Raw genomic sequence first — 18,889 nt, 5'->3', positions numbered from 1 at the left:
CATGTAAAGTGAATGTAAACAGGAATCTGTCAGTCTGGCAGATTAACCTACACAATGTACACGTTGTTTAACTCAAATGGTTAGGATTTGCTTTGTTTTCTATCAAATAAATGTTCCATTGTCTAGAATTTGGTGACTGATGTTATTATCTGTGCCCATCGACTGATTGCTGAATGGAATACAGACCAGACTTTGGCCCGGAATCAGGTTAAGCCTCTCTGCTGAGTTGTTGGCACAAAGTGAGGGCAGCGCTGCAGAGAGATGACTGCTCATTCGAATAATTATTCATAGTCCAGGCTGTGTGCAGGCAGCTAGCTTAATCAGGGATGTGCAAATACAAGCCTTCAGTTCAAAATTAAAAGGATGCATGAGCTTAAAGGTAAGTGGCTGCCTATGGGGGGAATATTCCTCAATTTCAACATGAATTTTAAATACGCGTCAATCACCGGAAGGTTGGGGGAAGGGTGAGAAGAGCCTTGAAAGCCTGGAATTAGTGGAAAATCTGTGCTGTGACACAAAGGATGTGGGTAAATACCAGAGATCATTGATGTTCTCAGCCCTGCCACCTCATTTCAAAGGATAGCAACTGATGGTAATGCAGTGTGCTTATCCTTCGTGAGGTTCTGCTTACCCTGAACTATCTGTCCTTGCAATCCCATGGCCAAGGACACAGCCATAAAAACAAACAAAGGACTGAATGTCTGCGGGGGCTGGGAGTTGGGGCCACTGACCCAGAGGATACATCTTCACCTGCCTCTTCCATAATCTCCACAACGGGCAAACATTGACACAGGTCGCGTCGGGTTCATGGTTAGATTCTGCAGCTGAAGGACTGCCGGAAGCTCAGGTGCGGCCTCTAGTCACAGCCACAAGATGCCTGTTGGAGATGCAGCTCAGGGTAGGACAGCATTTGGTGGATATCCTTGATGTAATGCACAGCTTTGCACAGGCAATGGGGAGGTCCAGGTGTCTCAGGCATATGAGTGCATGACTTCCTTCATGAAGAGGTTGGTAACTGCCTTGGGGAGCCAGATCCTGCCTATGACCAATATGCACTCTGCCCTACATTCTACTACTCTGACAATGGGCACCAGGCAGCAGTGGCGAGGGAGGAGAGGGCAAGGAGGGGGAATGGCGAGGGAGGAGAGGGCAAGGAGGGGGAATGGCGAGGGAGGAGAGGACGAGTAGGGGGAATAATGAGGGAGGAGATGGATAAGGAGGGGGAATGTTCCTCCTTCTCTTCAGGGATACAGGGAGTTGCTATTTTGCACCGGGATGGAGGAGGAGGGTGTTCCTGCTGCCACGGTCTCTTCCTGTCAGGAAACCCATCGGGTGAGTGGCCTATCCCGCTCCCCTCTGCCTTTTTGACGCTGGTCTAGTCCAATGTAGGAGACCCCGAATTGGCCGGAACCCTCAAAACATTGAACCTCAGAGGCCCAGTGCCGCAGTCATAAAAGGGGCAATGAACTGAGCAAGCTGCCTTCAGCTTAGCTGTGGAGTCAGGGTTACATTGTGAGGAAACACAGGAGACTGTGAAAGCATAAAAGTGGCACTGGGTGTTTTAAAGAAGTTCAATTTGTCACATATAAATATAGCAAATTATATTAGTTTTACCTCAATCATGTGTGCATGTCGTTGTTTGTCGGCACTAGTTTAGTTAGAGAGCTAGACATATTAGTAAACATTAATAGTTACATTGATAGAGTGCTGCTCCTCCTCCTCATCATTGGTCACCTCCTTTAGGCTCCTGAGTCGCAGCCTGAGAAATGTCGCACATATCGCACATATAGCCAACATGTAATGGTTCTCCGAGTTGCATTGCCAGGTTGGGCAGTGCACAGCATACCACAACTTTGTGCTTCACACTGCAGAGCCCCTCCAGACTAGTCAATGTAGCAGAAGTGCATTTTAAGCAAGCTAACGGTTTGCTGTTTGATGGCTCTGCTGACTCTTCCACTGCCCTGTGAGGAGGCCTCCCCACTGTCAACACCTGGTAGTACCCAGGATCCAGCTGTCAACCTGGGCTGGGATCTGCAGGGTGCACAACATGTCGGAGTCATGAGAGGTCCCTGGGAAAAAAAGCCAAACATTCACATTCTTTTCCTGTGGTCACAGATCATTGAACATTCAAAAAGTGAAAGCCTTTATGGGCCACAGTGCCACGGGCTAGTCCCAGGGAGCTCCATATGGCCACATGAATGCAGGTCAATGATCGCTTGCACGATATGGAAACAAGCAATGAGACTGAAGCTCGGTGCCCTTGCTACTTGGCTGTCATCACCTGCAGTGAACCCGATGGACTCATTCGTATGAATGTATGTTCACACAACTGAAGGATGGTATTGATCACCTCCTTTAGGCTCCTGAGGGGCAGCCTGAGAAATGTCGCACATATGGCTGGTGGACTCCAACAAAGAACCATTGGTGAAATAATTGAGTGTGGCAACCACCTTGAGGGCCATTGGCATGGGATTCCAAACACACGTGGCTGCAAGTCTTGCTATAGCATTCCACATATCTCTCTGACAACTTCCTTCCTTGGACAGCCCCATCGCCAACAATGTCTTCCCAAGATGCTCACTGAAGTGACCATTCAGATATTGTTTGACATCCCAAGTAGCAGTCAGCTGACTTCATTTGTCATCAATTGACATAAACACATTCAATCAATACCATTTTAAAAATTTTTTTTTAGTGTATCCAATTTTTCCCATTTTACGTTTGTGCCAGACAGAAATAAACAATTGTTGCAGTTCTCCCATGCACTCTTTGAATGTTTGCCATTGCCTATCCACTGTCATCCCTTCAAGTAACTGTTCCCCATTTGTCCATAGCCAACTTGTGCCTCATATCATTGTAGTTCTGTTTTTTAAGATTCAGGACCCTAGACTCAGAATCACCTACGTCATTCTCCATCTTGATAAAAAAATTCTATTATATCATGGTCACTCATCCCCGCATCATCCGATTACCTTCAAAGTCCTCGGAAGCATTCAACTGACATCCAAAGTGATAGAAGTTGTATCTAAGGCAGAATGTTAAGTTCCAGCAATCACAACCAAACAGACATCGGGGAACATCAGCAATACTGTTCCATGGATTTTTCAAAGACCCAGCAAATGCAACATGTTCTGCATGCACTGCACAGATTGTTTAATATTGGGTCTGAGAATAAACCACAAATGGGACTGCAGACGGGCACCTGTGAGTTTAAGAAAACCTTTTTCTTTCCAATGAAAAATGCTTTGATTAATCTTATCTATGCCGATCAGAGCCTTCCGCACCCTCAAGGCTGCCTTGACTAATCATGTCTCTCAGGCAATGGTCCGCTGGACTCTTGGCAAAGCCATTTCACATCCCCCTTTCCAGATCCCCACCAGTTGTATTGAGCCTAACATACATGTAAGATTAAGTTTTATGGAATAATTAGGAAATATGGAGGGAACACAAATTAAACAGTTTTATTTATTATTTTATTCGTAATGGAATGGATATCATGTTGGTTAATATCTTTACTTTTTAACAGTCGAGGTTAATACCTCGACCGCTAAAAATTAAAGATAAGATGGTTTGTTGTGTAAAGCCATTTTTCGAATTCCTCAACATAAGTGACTGTAAATGTAAATTTAGTTAGAATCTCTCATTCCATTCCACACAGAGAAAGCACACTGGGAAGTAAATGGTTAAGCACTTGGAGTTAAATTGTTCCAGTTTCTTTGTATTTTATCACAAGCAATTTGATTCAGGACCCACACATATTCTCTCACTGGGGTACGGGTTCCACAGATACAGACCTCACTGGGGTACGGGTTCCACACACACTGACTCATATTGGGGTGCTCTTTCCACACACACTGACTCTCACTGGGGTACGGGTTCCACACACACTGATCCTCACTGGGGTATGGGTTCCACACACACTGGCTCTCATTAGGATACGTGTTCGACACACACTGACCCTCACTGGGGTACGGGTTCCACACACACTGACTTTCACTGGGGTATGGGTTCCACACACACTGACCCTCACTGGGGTACGGGTTCCACACACACTGACTTATATTGGCGTGCTCTTTCCACACACACTGACCCTCACTGGGGTACGGGTTCCACACACACTGACTCTCACTGGGGTACGGGTTCCACACACACTGACTCTCACTGGGGTACGGGTTCCACACACACTGACCCTCACTGGGGTACGGGTTCCACACACACTGACTCTCACTGGGGTATGGGTTCCACACACACTGGCCCTCACTGGGGTACGGGTTCCACACACACTGACTCATATTGGCGTGCTCTTTCCACACACACTGACCCTCACTGGGGTACGGGTTCCACACACACTGACTCTCACTGGGGTACTGGCTCTACACACACTGACTCTCACTGGGGTATGGGTTCCACACACACTGACTCTCACTGGGGTACGGGTTCCACACACACTGACTCTCACTGGGGTACGGGTTCCACACACACTGACCCTCACTGGGGTATGGGTTCCACACACACTGACTCTCACTGGGGTATGGGTTCCACACACACTGACTCTCACTGGGGTACGGGCTCCACACACACGGGCTCTCATTAGGATATGTGTTCCACACACACTGACTCTCACTGGGGTACGGGTTCCACACACGCGGGCTCACACTGGGGTACGGGTTCCACACACACTGACCCTCACTGGGGTATGGGTTCCACACACACTGACTCTCACTGGGGTATGGGTTCCACACACACTGACTCTCACTGGGGTATGGGCTCCACACACACGGGCTCTCATTAGGATATGTGTTCCACACACACTGACTCTCACTGGGGTACGGGTTCCACACACGCGGGCTCACATTGGGGTACGGGTTCAACACACACTGACCCTCACTGGGGTATGGGTTCCACACACACTGACTCTCACTGGGGTACGGGTTCCACACACACTGACTCTCACTGGGGTACTGGCTCTACACACACTGACTCTCACTGGGGTACGGGTTCCACACACACTGACTCTCACTGGGGTACGGGTTCCACACACACTGACTCTCACTGGGGTATGGGTTCCACACACACTGACTCTCACTGGGGTATGGGTTCCACACACACTGACTCTCACTGGGGTACGGGCTCCACACACACGGGCTCTCATTAGGATATGTGTTCCACACACACTGACTCTCACTGGGGTACGGGTTCCACACACACTGACCCTCACTGGGGTACGGGTTCCACACACACTGACTCTCACTGGGGTATGGGTTCCACACACACTGGCCCTCACTGGGGTACGGGTTCCACACACACTGACTCATATTGGCGTGCTCTTTCCACACACACTGACCCTCACTGGGGTACGGGTTCCACACACACTGACTCTCACTGGGGTACTGGCTCTACACACACTGACTCTCACTGGGGTATGGGTTCCACACACACTGACTCTCACTGGGGTACGGGTTCCACACACACTGACTCTCACTGGGGTACGGGTTCCACACACACTGACCCTCACTGGGGTATGGGTTCCACACACACTGACTCTCACTGGGGTACGGGCTCCACACACACGGGCTCTCATTAGGATATGTGTTCCACACACACTGGCTCTCACTGGGGTACAGGTTCCACACACGCGGGCTCACACTGGGGTACGGGTTCCACACACACTGACCCTCACTGGGGTATGCGTTCCACACACACTGACTCTCACTGGGGTATGGGTTCCACACACACTGACTCTCACTGGGGTACGGGCTCCACACACACGGGCTCTCATTAGGATATGTGTTCCACACACACTGACTCTCACTGGGGTACGGGTTCCACACACGCGGGCTCACACTGGGGTACGGGTTCAACACACACTGACCCTCACTGGGGTACGGGTTCCACACACACTGACTCTCACTGGGGTACGGGTTCCACACACACTGACTCTCACTGGGGTACTGGCTCTACACACACTGACTCTCACTGGGGTATGGGTTCCACACACACTGACTCTCACTGGGGTACGGGTTCCACACACACTGACTCTCACTGGGGTACGGGTTCCACACACACTGACTCTCACTGGGGTACTGGCTCTACACACACTGACTCTCACTGGGGTACGGGTTCCACACACACTGACTCTCACTGGGGTACGGGTTCCACATACACTGACCCTCACTGGGGTACGGGTTCCACACACACTGACTCTCACTGGGGTACTGGCTCTACACACACTGACTCTCACTGGGGTATGGGTTCCACACACACTGACTCTCACTGGGGTACGGGTTCCACACACACTGACCCTCACTGGGGTATGGGTTCCACACACACTGACTCTCACTGGGGTACGGGCTCCACACACACGGGCTCTCATTAGGATATGTGTTCCACACACACTGGCTCTCACTGGGGTACAGGTTCCACACACGCGGGCTCACACTGGGGTACGGGTTCCACACACACTGACCCTCACTGGGGTATGGGTTCCACACACACTGACTCTCACTGGGGTATGGGTTCCACACACACTGACTCTCACTGGGGTACGGGCTCCACACACACGGGCTCTCATTAGGATATGTGTTCCACACACACTGACTCTCACTGGGGTACGGGTTCCACACACGCGGGCTCACACTGGGGTACGGGTTCAACACACACTGACCCTCACTGGGGTACGGGTTCCACACACACTGACTCTCACTGGGGTACGGGTTCCACACACACTGACTCTCACTGGGGTACTGGCTCTACACACACTGACTCTCACTGGGGTATGGGTTCCACACACACTGACTCTCACTGGGGTACGGGTTCCACACACACTGACTCTCACTGGGGTACGGGTTCCACACACACTGACTCTCACTGGGGTACTGGCTCTACACACACTGACTCTCACTGGGGTACGGGTTCCACACACACTGACTCTCACTGGGGTACGGGTTCCACACACACTGACTCTCACTGGGGTACGGGTTCCACACACACTGACCCTCACTGGTGTACGGGTTCCACACACACTGACTCTCACTGGGGTACGGGTTCCACACACACTGACCCTCACTGGGGTATGGGTTCCACACACACTGACTCTCACTGGGGTATGGGTTCCACACACACTGACTCTCACTGGGGTACGGGCTCCACACACACGGGCTCTCATTAGGATATGTGTTCCACACACACTGACTCTCACTGGGGTACGGGTTCCACACACGCGGGCTCACACTGGGGTACGGGTTCCACACACACTGACCCTCACTGGGGTATGGGTTCCACACACACTGACCCTCACTGGGGTACGGGTTCCACACACACTGACTCTCACTGGGGTACGGGTTCCACACACACTGACTCTCACTGGGGTACTGGCTCTACACACACTGACTCTCACTGGGGTATGGGTTCCACACACACTGACTCTCACTGGGGTACGGGTTCCACACACACTGACTCTCACTGGGGTACGGGTTCCACACACACTGACTCTCACTGGGGTACTGGCTCTACACACACTGACTCTCACTGGGGTACGGGTTCCACACACACTGACTCTCACTGGGGTACGGGTTCCACATACACTGACCCTCACTGGGGTACGGGTTCCACACACACTGACTCTCACTGGGGTACTGGCTCTACACACACTGACTCTCACTGGGGTATGGGTTCCACACACACTGACTCTCACTGGGGTACGGGTTCCACACACACTGACTCTCACTGGGGTACGGGTTCCACACACACTGACCCTCACTGGGGTATGGGTTCCACACACACTGACTCTCACTGGGGTACGGGCTCCACACACACGGGCTCTCATTAGGATATGTGTTCCACACACACTGGCTCTCACTGGGGTACAGGTTCCACACACGCGGGCTCACACTGGGGTACGGGTTCCACACACACTGACCCTCACTGGGGTATGGGTTCCACACACACTGACTCTCACTGGGGTATGGGTTCCACACACACTGACTCTCACTGGGGTACGGGCTCCACACACACGGGCTCTCATTAGGATATGTGTTCCACACACACTGACTCTCACTGGGGTACGGGTTCCACACACGCGGGCTCACACTGGGGTACGGGTTCAACACACACTGACCCTCACTGGGGTACGGGTTCCACACACACTGACTCTCACTGGGGTACGGGTTCCACACACACTGACTCTCACTGGGGTACTGGCTCTACACACACTGACTCTCACTGGGGTATGGGTTCCACACACACTGACTCTCACTGGGGTACGGGTTCCACACACACTGACTCTCACTGGTGTACGGGTTCCACACACACTGACTCTCACTGGGGTACTGGCTCTACACACACTGACTCTCACTGGGATACGGGTCCCACACACACTGACTCTCACTGGGGTACGGGTTCCACACACACTGACTCTCACTGGGGTACGGGTTCCACACACACTGACCCTCACTGGTGTACGGGTTCCACACACACTGACTCTCACTGGGGTACGGGTTCCACACACACTGACCCTCACTGGGGTATGGGTTCCACACACACTGACTCTCACTGGGGTATGGGTTCCACACACACTGACTCTCACTGGGGTACGGGCTCCACACACACTGACTCTCACTGGGGTACGGGTTCCACACACGCGGGCTCACACTGGGGTACGGGTTCCACGCACACTGACTCTCACTGGGGTACGGGTTCCACACACACTGACCCTCACTGGGGTACGGGTTCCACACACACTGACTCTCACTGGGGTACGGGTTCCACACACACTGACCCTCACTGGGGTACGGGTTCCACACACACTGACTCTCACTGGGGTACGGGTTCCACACACACTGACCCTCACTGGGGTACGGGTTCCACACACACTGACTCCCACTGGGGTACGGGTTCCACACACACTGACCCTCACTGGGATGTGGGTTACACACACTGACTCTCACTGGGGTACTGGCTCTACACACACTGACTCTCACTGGGGTACGTGTTCCAACACACGGGCTCTCATTAGGATATGCGTTGCACCCACACTGACTCTCACTAGGGTATGGGTTACACACAGACTGATTCTCACTAGGGCATGGGTTCCACATACACTGACTCTCACGAGGGTACCAGATCCACAGATACTGACTCTCACTAGGGTACAGGTTCCACACAAACTGACTCCCACTGGGCTCGTGCATGGTTAATTTCAGCTCTTGGTATAGTACAGAATTTACAGTACAGAAGGAGGCCATTCGGCCCATCGAGTCTGCACCAGCTCTTGGAAAGAGCACCCTACCCAGGCCCACATCTCCACCCTATCCCATAACCCAGTAACCCCACCCAACACAAAGGGCAGTTTTGGACGCTAAGGGCAATTTAGCATGGCCAATCTACCTAACCTGCACATCTTTGGACTGTGGGAGGAAACCAGAGCACCCGGGTGAAACCCACGCACACACGGGGAGAACATGCAGACTCCGCACAGGCAGTGACCCAGCGGGGAATCGAACCTGGGACCCTGGAGCTGTGAAACAATTGTGCTAAGCACTATGCTACCGTGCTGTCCATAAATTTACAGTACCCAATTATTTTTTCCAATTAAGGGGCAATTTAGCCTGGCCAATCCACCTATCCTGCACATCTTTTGGGTTGTGGGGGTGAAACCCACGCAGACACGGGGAGAATGTGCAAACTCCACACGGACAGTGACCCAGGGCCAGGATTCGAACCCTGATCCACAGCGCCGTAGGCAGCAATGCTAACCACTGTGCCACCGTGCTGCCCTTTTTGTTCCAGATTTGAGCCCAATTTGACCCAGATTCCCAACACAAGTGAATTAACTAATAATTCTTAGAAAAATTCCGAAATATTTGGCCCTTGGCTGCCCAATAATTACAGTCAGCTGGTTTGTAAATGTAAACACAATTACTGTTTTTTCATAATAAGGACTATAATAGAATAAGAAATGGAGATGGAAGTAAGGTGGTTAGAATTACAGAAAGGGAAGAGAGCAAAATGGAGGCGTTCCTTTAAGGCACTTGAAATTATAGGGGAGCTGCTAGAAATTAGAGGGGAGCTTAATTTTAAAATGAAATACAAATAGGCTTCCAAAAATTCAAAGAGAAGGAGGTAGAAATGTTATTTTAGGGCTTTTGAGAAAATAGCAACCCAAATGGAGTGGCCATGAGAAAAGTGGACATTACTCATGCAGTGTAGATGGAAGGGTTGGCAATCCCCTTCTGAGTGATTGTACATGTAAACGCAGTGAGAATATCTCATTCCATTCCACACAGCGAAAATGCACTGGGAAGTAAATGGTTAAGCACTTGGAGTTAAATTGTCTGGAGGTCTGTATATTCCCTGTCAGAGGGGGTGTTTAAGAATTGTGATGTGGTGAAAAAGGGTCTGTTTAGCACAGGGCTAAATCGCTGGCTTTGAAAGCAGACCAAGCAGGCCAGCAGCACGGTTCGATTCCCGTAACAGCCTCCCCGAACAGGCGCCGGAATGTGGCGACTAGGGGCTTTTTACAGTAACTTCATTGAAGCCTACTCGTGACAATAAGCGATTTTCATTTCATTTTCATTTCATTTAAAGGTCTATTCTGGGTATATATGAATTGGTTCCCGAAGTATATGGGCAAAAGTTGCGGAATTTAAGAAGACAACTGGAACAGACATATGCTGAATGCAAAAACGTTCAGCAGGACAATTTTGACAGATGGGTACGAGCATTGGGAATTGCAACTACCTATGAGGCTCGGAAAGAGGTCCTTTTCTTGGAGGAATTTAAGAATTTCCTACTTTCTATAATGAGAATTCATGTTTAAAACCAGAGGATGTAAACTGCGAGGCAAGCAGGAATTGAATTTGATTTATTGTCACGTGTACCGAGATACAGTGAAAAGGTATTGCTCTGCGTACAGTCCAGACATGAAAAAACATAGGATATGAATAAATACACAATGTAAATACATAGGCACAGGCTATGGCTGATGATTATGAGGTGATTCCATAAATTCAAACCTTTGTTTCACAAACCCCATAATTTTGAAAAGGATAGGAAGTGGGAAAGTGAAAAGAAGGCAGGTAGCCAAGGTAAAGAATGGATAGCTGGGAATGCTCCGTGATCTCCTCCTCAGACCAGGAAGGACGGTGCTGAGGGTGAAGGTGAGTTTCGAAAATCTAGGTGTTACCATTGTAACAAGGTGGGACACGTTCATTCAGCACGTTGGAAGTTGCAGGGAAAACCCGTGTGATTTATGGGAATTCATAAGCAGGATTCAGAAAAGGGAACAAAAGCAGAGAATACTCCAGTGCAGACTGTAGCTTTAACTGGACTAAAGAGATCTGAGGTAAACACTGCTGTGGGATTAGGTGTGATGAATGAGGTAAATGAGAGATAAATAAGATTTTGTCCAAGGGGAAGATCACTCCATTTTCCTCAAATGAGGAAGCCAAACCCAGAACTAACTGGGGGCTACTCAATCTCTCTTACTGGAGAAGGATTTGATTTTCTCTCCTGAGAGCTCAATGAAAGGTAAGGTATTAGTGAATGGGATAGGTGGGGATTATATCCCAGTTCCACTCCATAAAGTATAATTGGAGTGTTAGTGAGTGTCAGGTCCAGTAGTAATCGGGGTGGTTAAGAAATTCCCAGTGGAGGGAATAACCTTGCTTTTGGGGAATGATTTGGCAGGAGTGAAGGTTGTAGCTTCACCCATGATTACAGAGAGTCCAAGGGAAGTACTGCAGATAGCACATGAGATGCCAACGGTAGGGCATGCGTGAACTGCAAAAACGCTTCCGGCATTAAATGACTCAAAGAAAGAAATGTTGAAATATGCTGATCACATACCAAATGACAATGATCTGATTCTGCTGACACTGATGAAATTATCTCCATGAGAATGATTCCTCACAAAAACTTGTCAAAGATAAAATCTAGCAGAGAACCAGACTCTGAGAACTCCGAGACCAAAGGTGACCACAAGAAAGAGGAGTCCGAATCTAATAGCAATGACAGTGATGAAATTTCAGACGAGAGTTCTGAATTCGATTTCGGTTCTGATTATCAAGTAATGAAAAGTAGAACAGACGTGTCACCAACTGATCTTGAACAAATGGCAAGTAATTCTTCCAGGGATAGGAAAGAAGGCAGAAAATCAGAAGAAGAAAGTGACTTGGACTTTGCTAAAAGTTATTTTTTTACCTCTTCTTGCAGTAAACATGTTGCCATCCATTTCCTGTGCAAATACTTCCCAGAGCATGCCTGTTTAGAAGGACAATGTCCATAATAGCATGGCATCAGTTATTCAAGTGCCTCAGAAAGTCCTGGGGTTCAGGTGTTTTCATTCTCTAATAGATGTCTGGGCTCTCAGCCAAAAATACATAATGAGGCTTTACTGGAGGCCCAGGCATCCATTACTCTGATAAACCACCTGAGCCTGAAAGGAAAGATTTCCTGATCGACAGCTCTGGCCTTCTGATCTCCAGTTATTAATTTCACAATGTTTATTTTGCACAAGATGAAGAGACTTCACCCGGGGTGGGATTCTCCGACCCCCCGCTGGGACTGAGAATCCCCGGGGCGCGGCACGAATCCCGCCCCACCGCTCTGACGGTGGCTGCCGTATTCTGCGACCCGCAAATAAGTCCGCCGACTGGAATTGCGCCGCGAACCTTGCAGAATGGCGAGAATCGGCGCAATGTGAGGGACGCTGCAAATCTCCAGCCCAGATGGGCCGAAGTCCCGCCGGTGTGACCACCACGTCACACCGGCGTAAATCGAAGTAGGTCTGAAACGGCGTCAAACAGTCGTGCTGGCTAACACCGCCGAACGAGGAGGTAGGGGTTGGCGTGGGGCGGCCGCCGGTTAGAGACAGCACAGCCGGGTCGGGGGGGGGGCTGCGGGTGCCGGTGGAGGATGCGACCCAGGGCCAGGGATGGGGGTGCCGGGGATGGGGGTGCCGGGGATGGGGGTGCCGGGGATGGGAGTACGGTGGATGGGGGTGCTGGGGCCGGGGGTGCCGGGAATGGGGGTGCCGGGGATGGAGGTGCTGGGGATGGGGGTGCCGGGGATGGAGGTGCTGGGGATGGGAGTGCCGGGGATGTGGATGCCGGGGATGGGGGTGCCGGGGAGGGGGTGCTGGGGATGGAAATGCCGGGGTTGGGGGTGCCGGGAATCGGGGTGCCGGGGATGGGGATGCTGGGCATGGGGGTGCAGGGAGTGGGGGTGCCGGGGATGGGGGTGCCAGGGTTGGAAGTGCCAGGGATGGGGGTGCCGGGGATGGGAGTGCCAGGGTGGGGGTGCTGGGGATGGAAGTGCCGGGGATGGGGGTGCCGGCAATCGAGGTGCCGGGGATGGGGGTGCCGGGGATGGGGGTGCCGGGAATGGAAGTGCCGGGGATGGGGGTGCCGGCAATCGAGGTGCCGGGGATGGGGGTGCCGGGTATCGGGGTGCCAAGGTTGGGAGTGCCGGGGATGGGGGTGCTGGGGATTGGACTGCTGGGGATGGGAGTGCCGGGGATGGGAGTGCCGGGGATGGGAGTTCTGGGGATGGGGGTGCCGGGGATCGGACAGCTGGGCAGGGGGTGCCGGGGATGAGGGTGCCGGGGATGAGGGTGCCGGGGATGGGAGTGCCGGGGACGGGGGTGACGGGGATTAGGGTGCCGGGGATGGGGGTGCTGGGCATGGGGGTGCCGGGGATGGGAGTTCTGGGGATGGGGGTGCCAGGGATGGGGCTGCCAGGGATGGGGGTGCCGGGGATGGGGGTACCGGGGATGGGGGTGCTGGGCATGGGGGTGCCGGGGATGGGAGTTCTGGGGATGGGGGTGCCAGGGATGGGGCTGCCAGGGATGGAGGTGCCGGGGATGGGGTGCCGGGGATGGGGGTGCCGGGGATATGGGTGCGGTCGATGGGGATGCCGGCAATCGGGGTGCCAGGGATGGGGCTGCCAGGGATGGGGGTGCCGGGGATGGGGGTGCCGGGGATGAGGGTGCCAGGGATGGGGGTGTCGGGGATGGGGGTGTCGTGGATGAGAGTACCGGGGATGGGGGTGCCGGGGCTGGGGGTGTCGGGGATGGGGGCGTCGTGGATGAGAGTACCGGGGATGGGGGTGCCGGGGATGGGGGTGTCGGGGATGGGGGTGTCGGGGATGGGGGTGTCGTGGATGAGAGTACCGGGGATGGGGGTGCCGGGGATGGGATTGCCGGGGATGGGGGTGCCGGGGATGGGATTGCCGTGGATGGGAGTGCCAGGGATGGGGGTGCCGGCAATCGGGTTGCCAGGGATGGGGGTGCCAGGGATGGGTGTGCCGGGGATGGGGGTGCCGGAGATGGGAGTGCCGAGGATTGGGGTGCCGGGAATCGGTGTGCCGGTGATGGGGGTGCCGGGGATGGGGGTTCCGGAGATGGGAATGCCGAGGAATGGGGTGCTGGCGATGGGGGTGCCAGGGATGGGGGTGCCAGGGATGGGTGTGCCGGGGATGGGGGTGCCGGAGATGGGAGTGCCGAGGATTGGGGTGCCGGCAATCGGTGTGCCGGTGATGGGGGTGCCGGGGATGGGGGTTCCGGAGATGGGAATGCCGAGGATTGGGGTGCCGGCGATGGGGGTGCCAGGGATGGGGTTGCCGGGGATGGGGGTGCCGGGGACGGGGATTCTGGGGATCGGACTGCTGGGTCTTGGGATGCCGGGGATGGGGGGTGCCGGGGATGGGGGTGCCGGGGATGGGGGTGCCGGGGATGGGGGTGCCGGGAATGGGGGGTGCCGGGGATCGGGGTTCAGGGGATCGGGGTTCCGGGGATGGGGGTGCCGAGGGTCGGGGTTCCGGGGATGAGGGTGCCGGGAACATAGAACAGTACAGCACAGAACAGACCCTTCGGCCCTCGATGTTGTGCCGAGCCATGATCACCCTACTCAAACCCACGTATCCACCCTATACCCGTAACCCAACAACCCCCCCCCAACCTTACTTTTGAGGACACTACGAGCAATTTAGCACGGCCAATCCACCTAACCCGCACATCTTTGGACTGTGGGAGGAAACCGGAGCACCCGGAGGAAACCCACGCACACACGGGGAGGACGTGCAGACTCCACACAGACAGTGACCCAGCCGGGAATCGAACCTGGGACCCTGGAGCTGTGAAGCATTTATGCTAACCACCATGCTACCGTGCTGCCCCGGGATGCCGGGGATGGCGGTGCCGGGGATGGGGGTGCCGGGGATGGGGGTGCCGGGGATCGGGGTGCCGGGGTTGGAAGTGCCGGGGATGGGGGTGCCGGGGATGGGGATGCCGGCGATGGGAGTGCCGTGGATGGGGGTGTTGGCAATCGGGGGTGCCGGGGATGGGGGTGCCGGGGATGGGGATGCCGGCGATGGGAGTGCCGGGGATGGGGGTGTTGGCAATCGGGGTGCAGGGGATGGGGGTGCCGGGGATGGGGGTGCCAGGGATGGGGGTGCCGGGGATGGGGGTGCCAGGGATTGAGGATTCCGGGGATGGGGGTGCCGGGGATGGGGGTGCTGGGGATGGGGGTGCCGGGGATGGGGGTGCCAGGGATTGAGGATTCCGGGGATGGGGGTGCCGGGGATGGGGGTGCCGGGGATGGGGGTGCCGGGGATGGGGGTGCCGGGGATGGGGGTGTCGGGGTTGGAAGTGCCGGGGATGGAGGATACCGGGGATGGGGGTGCTGGGGATTGGGGTGCCGGGGATGGGGGTGCCGGGGATGGGGGTGCCGGGAATGCGGGTGCCGGGGATGGGGGTGCCGGGCATGGGGGTGCCGGGGATGGGGGTGCCGGGGATGGGGGTGCCGGGGATGGAGGTGCCGGGGATCGGGGTTCCAGGGATGGGGGTGCCGGGAATGCGGGTGCCGGGGATGGGGTGCCGGAGATGGAGGTGCCGGGGATGGGGGTGCCGGGGATGGGGGTGCCGGGGATGGAGGTGCCGGGGATCGGGGTGCCGGGGATGGGGGTGCCGGGAATGCGGGTACCGGGGATTGGGTGCCGGGGATGGAGGTGCCGGGGATGGGGGTGCCGGGGATGGGGGTGCCGGGGATGGGGATGCCGGGGATGGGGATGCCGGGGATGGGGGTGCCGGGGTTGCGGGTGCCGGGGATGGGGGTGCCGGGGATGGAGGTGCCGGGGATGGGGGTGCCGGGGATGGGGATGGTGGGGATGGGGGTGCCGTTTATGGGGGTGCCAGGGATGGGGCTCCCGGGGATGGGTGCCGGGGATGTGGGTGCCGGGGATGGGGGTGCCAGGGGTGGGGGGTGCCGGGGTTGCGGGTGCCGGGGATGGGGGTGCCGGGGATGGAGGTGCCGGGGATGGGGGTGCCGTGGATGGGGGTGCCGGGAATGCGGGTGCCGGGGATGGAGGTGCCGGGGATGGGGGTGCCGGGGATGGGGGTGCCGGGGATCGGGGTGCCGGAGATGGGGGTGCCGGGGATGGAGATGGTGGGGATGGGGGTGCCTTTTATGGGGGTGCCAGGGATGGGGGCTCCCGGGGATGGGTGCCGGGGATGTGGGTGCCGGGGATGGGGGTGCCGGGGATGGGAGTGCCGGGGATGGGTGTGCCGGGGATCGGGGTTCCGGGGATGAGGGTGCCGGGGATCGGGGTGCCGGGGTTGGAAGTGCCGGGGATGGGGATGCCGGGGATGGGGATGCCGGCGATGGGAGTGCCGGGGATGGGGGTGTTGGCAATCGGGGTGCCGGGGATGGGGGGTGCCGGGGATGGGTATGCCGGCGATGGGAGTGCCGGGGATGGGGGTGTTGGCAATCGGGGTGCCGGGGATGGGGGTGCCGGGGATGGGGGTGCCAGGGATGGAGGATTCCGGGGATGGGGGTGCCGGGGATGGGGGTGCCGGGGATGGGGGTGCCAGGGATTGAGGATTCCGGGGATGGGGGTGCCGGGGATGGGGGTGCCGGGGATGGGGGTGCCGGGGATGGGGGTGTCGGGGTTGGAAGTGCCGGGGATGGGGGTGCCGGGTACCGGGGTCCCGGGGTTCGGGGTCCCGGGGATGGGGGTGCCGGGGATGTGGATGCCGGGGATGGGGGTGCCGGGGACGGGGGTGCCGTGGATGGGAGTTCTGGGGTTGTGGGTACCGGGGATGGGGGTGCCGGGGATGGGGGTGCCGGGGATGGGGGTGCCGGGGATCGGGGTGCCGGAGATGGGGGTGCCGGGGATGGGGATGGTGGGGATGGGGGTGCCGTTGATGGGGGTGCCAGGGATGGGGCTCCCGGGGATGGGTGCCGGGGATGTGGGTGCCGGGGATGGGGGTGCCGGGGATGGGAATGCCGGGGATGGGTGTGCCGGGGATCAGGGTTCTGGGGATGGGGGTGCCGGGGATGGGGGTGCCGGGGATGGAGGTGCCGGGGATGGGGGTGCCGGGGATGGGGGTGCCGGGGATGGGGGTGCTGGGAATGCGGGTGCCGGGGATGGGGTGCCGGGGATGGAGGTGCCGGGGATGGGGGTGCCGGGGATGGGGGTGTCAGGGATGGGGAGTACTGGGGATGGGGGTGCCGGGGATGGGGGTGCCGGGGATGGGGATGCCGGGGATGGGGGTGCCGGGGATGGGGGTGCCGGGGTTGCGGGTGCCGGGGATGGGGGTCGGGGTTGGGGGTGCCGGGAATGCGGGTGCCGGGGATGGAGGTGCCGGGGATGGGGGTGCCGGGGATGGGGGTGCCGGGGATGCGGGTGCCGGGGATGGAGGTGCCGGGGATGGGGGTGCCGGGGATGGGGGTGCCGGGGATCGGGGTGCCGGAGATGGGGGTGCCGGGGATGGGGATGGTGGGGATGGGGGTGCCGTTTATGGGGGTGCCAGGGATGGGGCTCCCGGGGATGGGTGCCGGGGATGTGGGTGCCGGGGATGGGGGTGCCGGGGATGGGAGTGCCGGGGATGGGTGTGCCGGGGGTCGGGGTGCCGGGGGTGAGGGTGCCGGGGATCGGGGTGCCGGGGTTGGAAGTGCCGGGGATGGGGGTGCCGGGGATGGGGATGCCGGCGATGGGAGTGCCGGGGATGGGGGTGTTGGCAATCGGGGTGCCGGGGATGGGGGTGCCGGGGATGGGTATGCCGGCGATGGGAGTGCCGGGGATGGGGGTGTTGGCAATCGGGGTGCCGGGGATGGGGGTGCCGGGGATGGGGGTGCCAGGGATGGAGGATTCCGGGGATGGGGGTGCCGGGTATGGGGGTGCCGGGGATAGGGGTGCCGGGGATGGGGGTGTCGGGGTTGGAAGTGCCGGGGATGGGGGTGCCGGGGATGGGGGTGCCGGGGATGGGGGTGCCAGGGATTGAGGATTCCGGGGATGGGGGTGCCGGGGATGGGGGGTGCCGGGGATGGGGGTGCCGGGGATGGGGGTGCCGGGTACCGGGGTCCCGGGGTTCGGGGTCCCGGGGATGGGGGTGCCGGGGATGTGGATGCCGGGGATGGGGGTGCCGGGGACGGGGGTGCCGTGGATGGGAGTTCCGGGGTTGTGGGTACCGGGGATGGGGGTGCCGGGGATGGGGGTGCTGGGGATGGGGGTGCCGGGGATGGGGGTGCCAGGGATTGAGGATTCCGGGGATGGGGGTGCCGGGGATGGGGGTGCCGGGGATGGGGGTGCCGGGGATGGGGGTGTCGGGGTTGGAAGTGCCGGGGATGGGGGTGCCGCGTACCGGGGTCCCGGGGTTCTGGGTCCCGTGGATGGGGGTGCCGGGGATGTGGATGCCGGGGATGGGAGTGCCGGGGATGGAGTTGCCGGGGATGTGGATGCCGGGGATGGGGGTGCCGGGGACGGGGGTGCCGTGGATGGGAGTTCCGGGGTTGTGGGTACCGGGGATGGGGGTGCCGGGGATGGGGGTGCCGGGGATGGGGGTGCCGGGGATCGGGGTGCCGGAGATGGGGGTGCCGGGGATGGGGATGGTGGG

The 18,889-nt window shown here is 57.3% G+C and overlaps 1 long non-coding RNA gene across 1 annotated transcript; it reads left to right on the top strand.

Annotated features, from left to right (window-relative positions):
- The first annotated feature begins 236 nt into the window (after positions 1-236).
- LOC119950629 lies at positions 237-10,965 on the top strand. Its single transcript, XR_005457377.1, has 2 exons — positions 237-379; positions 10,585-10,965. It is a non-coding gene; the product is annotated as an uncharacterized LOC119950629 (long non-coding RNA).
- Positions 10,966-18,889: the final 7,924 nt, after the last annotated feature.

This window comes from Scyliorhinus canicula, chromosome 16 (genome assembly GCF_902713615.1).
Source record: "Scyliorhinus canicula chromosome 16, sScyCan1.1, whole genome shotgun sequence".
In the NCBI taxonomy this organism is placed as follows: Eukaryota; Metazoa; Chordata; class Chondrichthyes; order Carcharhiniformes; family Scyliorhinidae; genus Scyliorhinus; species Scyliorhinus canicula.
Note: the sequence above shows the minus strand (reverse complement) of the source record. Positions and strands in the feature narration are given on the sequence as shown.